The sequence below is a fragment of the Tenrec ecaudatus genome, chromosome 15 (genome assembly GCF_050624435.1).
Source record: "Tenrec ecaudatus isolate mTenEca1 chromosome 15, mTenEca1.hap1, whole genome shotgun sequence".
In the NCBI taxonomy this organism is placed as follows: domain Eukaryota; kingdom Metazoa; phylum Chordata; class Mammalia; order Afrosoricida; family Tenrecidae; genus Tenrec; species Tenrec ecaudatus.
This window is the reverse complement of record NC_134544.1, coordinates 79,768,669-79,773,852: the sequence shown is the minus strand read 5'-3', so window position 1 is coordinate 79,773,852 and position 5,184 is coordinate 79,768,669. Positions and strand designations below refer to the sequence as shown.

The 5,184-nt window shown below is 41.6% G+C and overlaps 1 non-coding gene and 1 pseudogene across 1 annotated transcript; one reads left to right on the top strand and one right to left on the bottom strand.

The window, feature by feature from the left end:
* On the top strand, positions 1–115 carry LOC142428301 (U5 spliceosomal RNA). Its single transcript, XR_012780225.1, has one exon. It is a non-coding gene; the product is annotated as a U5 spliceosomal RNA (small nuclear RNA).
* Positions 116–4,763: 4,648 nt separating this feature from the next.
* LOC142428215 (U1 spliceosomal RNA) lies at positions 4,764–4,951 on the bottom strand (annotated as a pseudogene).
* Between the last annotated feature and the right edge of the window lie 233 nt (positions 4,952–5,184).

Here is a 5,184-nt window from a genome sequence, read left to right as displayed (position 1 = left end):
ATACTCTGGTTTCTCTTCAGATCGTATAAATTTTTGCCTTTTACTAAAGATTTCCATGGAGAGGAACAATTCTGAGTCATAAACTAATTTTTTGAGGCCATGCACTTGCAAGGCTTACTAAAAAAATTGTATGTATATATATATATATATATATATATATATATATATATATATATATATATATATATATATATATATATACTTGATCAAAGGATATATATATATAATTGATCAAAGGAGATATATATATTTGATCAAAGAGGGAGAGAGGGGGAAAAAGAGGGTTTTATAAGAAGAGCTTTAGTAGAAAATGTTTTGGAAACCATGGCAACATATGCACAAATATGCTTGATACAATTGATGTATGGAATGTTAGAAGAGCTGTAAGAACTCTTCTGACATTCCATACATCAACTGTTCTTACAGTTAGAAGGGCTGTAAGAACAATAAAATAATTTATAAAAAATAAATAAATAAGGAAACTTCGCCAGAAGTGCCTTGACAGCTTAGTTATGTAGACTTGGAAGTTAGGAGAATAATTTTTAGAATCAGAATGCATTAGTTTTCAATCTCATACACGCTATTTATAAGTTATGTAAGCACATGCAAGATACTTAACTGCTCTGAAATTCATTTCATTAATGTATACAATGAGGATTAAAAGTTTGTAACATTTTTGTCAGTAGTCAACAAAATTATGTATTGCAAATACAATAACAAAAATTATTTTTTAATTTTAAAAAATGATTTTATCAGGAGAGCAAAATGAGAGCCCATAGATTGGGGGAAAACATCTGTCATTGAATAAATTGCTGATTTTATCAGTGCAATTGCCTTATACCCTAGAGGAAGATTGACAATGATTTTCTCTTTTGTTTCTTTGCTTTTTTGTTTCTTTCTGCTCTTTGTGTGTTTTTGTTGTTATTGTTTGTTTGGGGTTTTGGTTTTATCATAACATGACCGCAAAAGTAAATCAGAGTTATTAAACCCAGGGGCTAGCTGACAGACATCCTCAAACTACGGCCCGTGGGCCACATGCAGCCCGCCCAGGACATTTATCCAGCCCACCGGGTGTTTTTGCCCCATTTGTTTTACTTCAAAATAAGATATGTGCAGTGTGCATAGGAATTTGTTCATAGTTGGGTTTTTTTAAAAAAAAACTATAGTCCAGCTCTCCAACGGGTCTGAGGGAACTTGAACTGGCCCTCTGTTTAAAACGTTTGAGGACCCCTGGGCTAGCATATGGATTTGGGGCTCCTACTTAGTTCTTGCCCCAATCCAAGAATAGTTAGTTCTTAAAACATGGCCCTGCTCGATTCTCGCTTTCATGAAGAAATCACTGAATACTTCATGAAGACCACCCCCCAGGCTTTCTTGGGTCACCCCCGGACTCCACTAGCTTCACCTCACATTGGACACCTGCAAACACAGAGGCACCGTGATTAGATGGCACACATACAAACAAATGCACTCACAATTATACACACAGCAGCAGGGTGTACAACAATTACCATGTAAAATGGCCAGAATGAATGCCACGTTTGGTGTAAAATTCATTATGAGTCTTGTGGACTAGCTTCTGGGCAGAAATGGTAACACCAGAGACCCCAGAGACTGGGACTGTCCTCTGAGATCTCCCACATCAGGGGCTCTGACTGGTTTATCAGTGGCAGAGAGCTGCATTTTCATGTCCTCTGATATTTAGAAGCAGATGAGTAGAGAATATGGGCAAGAGTTCTCCCTCAGACTCAGAGAAGCACAAGCACTCTCAAGGGAAAACAGAGCTCTGAGACATGTACTTTATTGTTATATATGAGTTTGTAAGTAGTTTTCACTCTATAAGCTTTACATTACACACACCAACCTTTGTGGTGTGAGAGCTCACAATGAATCCTCTCTCGTCCCTCTTTTTTTTTTTTTTAAATTTTTATGACCCCAGTTCTACCTAACAAATCTAGCTAAACTGGAGAACACACATTGGTACAGATAAGAGCTCTTGACACAGGGAATTCAGGACAGATAAACCCCTTAGGAACAGTAATGGGAGTAGCAATATGAGGAGAGGGGAATGGTTGGGGAGGAGGGAGGGAGAGAAAGGAAGAACCCATCACAAGGTTGGCTGTATAGCTCTCCCCAACCCCCGAAGGAGATACATAACAGAAATGTTGGTGAAGGGAGACAAGAGACAGTGTAAGATATAAAATAATAAAAGCAATATATAATTGATCAAGAATTCAAGAGGATGGGATGGTGGGAGAGGGAGGGGAAAAAGAAGAGCTAATACCAAGAGTTCAAGAAGAAAATGTTTTGGAAATGATGATGGCAACATATGTACAAATATGCTTGATGCAATTGATATATGGAATGTTATAAGAGCTGTAAGAGCCCCCCAGTCAAATTATCTTTTAAACAAATAAATAAAATATCTATCTAATGCTTATGATCAAACTCACCCACTCTGCTATGCAGTCAGTACTCTAAAAAATGTGTTCACAGGTTAAAGGAGTCTTAATGATCACAAACCAAAATCATAGTTCCCCTTTCTGACTCTAAATTACACTGCCACTAAATTACATGAAGTTACACTTCAGGGGCTAACGAACCCAGGATGGGCAGGAACACCACAGGCTGCGGAGAAGGGTGAATGGCAGGTTGGCAGGTCAGGTTTGTGACTAGACAGGAAAATGAGTCCAAAATGGGCAGGTCAGATGGCAGGCCATTGGCTTAAGTCCAAAGAAGCAAAGGTTGCCAAGTTAGATCCAGCAAAAAGCCTCTCGTCCCTCTTAAGATGTAGATACCCATGATGATGGTGACCGGCGCCATCGTTTGTTTCTTGCATAGGAACATTATTGGTTTTCTTGCCATCCAAGAAATCCCTCCATTTTTGTGATATATACAGCTGTGGGCATGAGGTTGTTCAGAAAGCATGTAGAATTGCATCCTCTTTCTTCTGTCATGATCATGAAAACTGGATATTTATCACTCGAGGTCATCTTCTCAAAGAGTCAGTTTTTGTTTAATTGACTTACTGATGGTGTTCATTCTATTTCATTTACTTGAGATCTTATATTAATTATTTCCTGGCACCCCTACCCCTTCCCCTGTAAACCTGGGCGGTGGCACACTCATCTTTCTCTAATTCCATTACATGCAAAATGAGGTCATTAACGTCAGTTTGATTTCGACACTATACAGGTGGTTGTTGCTACAAATAGCCCACAAGGTTCTCTTCGGTTGAATCCCACAGTTCTGTTGTGCTTTCATTTTTTGTTCAGTCCAATACAGCCATCCAGGATATAAAATTCAATCAATACATATCATAACTATTAATAATACAAATACACAAAACTACTTTTGCACCAATCTTTGTCCATTTTACATGGTAATCATTGTAGACCCTTGCTGTGTGTGTGTTTAATATCGAGTACATTTGTTTGTGTATGTGTCCTCTAATCGTGGTGTTTCTGTGTTTGTAGGTGTCCAGTGTGAGCACCATCTGGGGGCGATCTGAGAAAGTCGTGGTGGTGGTGGGGTGCCTCGGAGACTCTCCTGTGCAGCGTCTGGATTCACCTTCAATAGTTGTGAAATGCATTGATCCCATCAGGCTCCAGTGAAGGGCCTGCAGTGGGTTGTATACATTAGTTATTCTGGTGGGACTACATTATACACAGACTGAGCAAAGCGTCAATTCACCATCTCCAGAGACAACTCTAAGAACACTCTCTTTCTGCAGATGATTAGAAAGAGCATGAATGTCGAGGAAATGATCATGCATTAATGTAAGAGACACAATGTGGGAAGTCAGTGAGAGCCCAGACACAAACCTCCTCTGCAGGGAAGAGACTGGACTCCAGGGGGCGCTCAGGACCCAAAGAGCGCAGGATCAGGCCAAGGACCAGTTGTAGATGGTTTCAGTTTGGGGATTCTGCTCTGTCTCACTGTTTCCTAGATAATCTCTCCATTTTTATTTACTGGTTTTGTAGTCTTCCCTGGTGTTTCCAAATTCAAAAGTGGTATTGTAAAAGTAGGAAATATTCTCACCTGCAGTAAAAGCGCCTGTGCCTTATGGAGGGAAAAAGACCCGGACAGGTGCCCCCAGCACCAGAGTTTTGACAAAGCTCAAGGATAGATTTTATAATCAGACTCAGGGCCACTGAGGTTTCTACATGATGCAAATGATGAAGTGTACACACATGTCTGAAAGGTTGGTGGTTTAAACCCACCCAGTGATGTCTTAGGACACAGGATTCATGATCTGCTCTGTGTTGTTAAGTGTCATCGAATTGCTTCCGGCCCATAGCCAATGTACAATTGAACCAAACACTGCCCGGTCCCGTGCCGTCGTCATAATTATTGCCAGGGTTGAGCCCACTGATGGAGCCATTGTGTCAATCAATCTTCTCAAGAACCTTGCTCTTTGCTGATCTGTCCAGACCCACACGATGAGGTCCAGACCCAAACTATGAGGGAGAGAGCAAGCAAGAGTGAGAGTGAGAGTGAGAATCTCATCATGGCCCACCAAACCCTGGGGACGACATCCCTGCTTGGAGCAGCCAATCCACACAGAGGACCGTGTGGCTGGCCCCACCAGGAGACATGGGATTCCTTCGCTGAACCCTAGTGCTACTGGGGACAGCACTGGAGACACTGTGCAGAAAGTGTGCCCAGTTTGCCCCAGACACCGCGGGGTGAAATCAAAGGAAGTGCAACAGGGCAGCAAAGTAACCAAGTCCCCAAGGAATCCTGAAAATAGACTTCTGACTTGGGGGACAGGGCTTGGCACCTCATCAGACCTGATCTGCAGTCCCCCACTACCACAAATGATGCAGTCTATTTTCCCACATTTGGGGAAATCGCAGAGGTCAGCACATCCGGAATGCAATGGATGAGTAAACCTCGCCCTGGGAAAACCACCTTCGTGATCATGGTATCTCCCCTGCCAGGTAAGTATTCGTTTTGCTTTGTTTATTTTTGCTTTTCTTTTGCCCTATGTCTCTATATAAAATAAGCAGGATGAACAATCCCAAAGAGAAAACAATGTAACCAGCAGTGGGAGCTGTGTTGGGGGACAGGGCAGAGGAAGTGGTGGAGAGGGGGAATGGGGAGCCAACAAACTCACAGATCAGGGAACAGGAGGGTGTATAATGCCTGGCAAGTGCAATGTATCCGAGAGGAATTACCAAG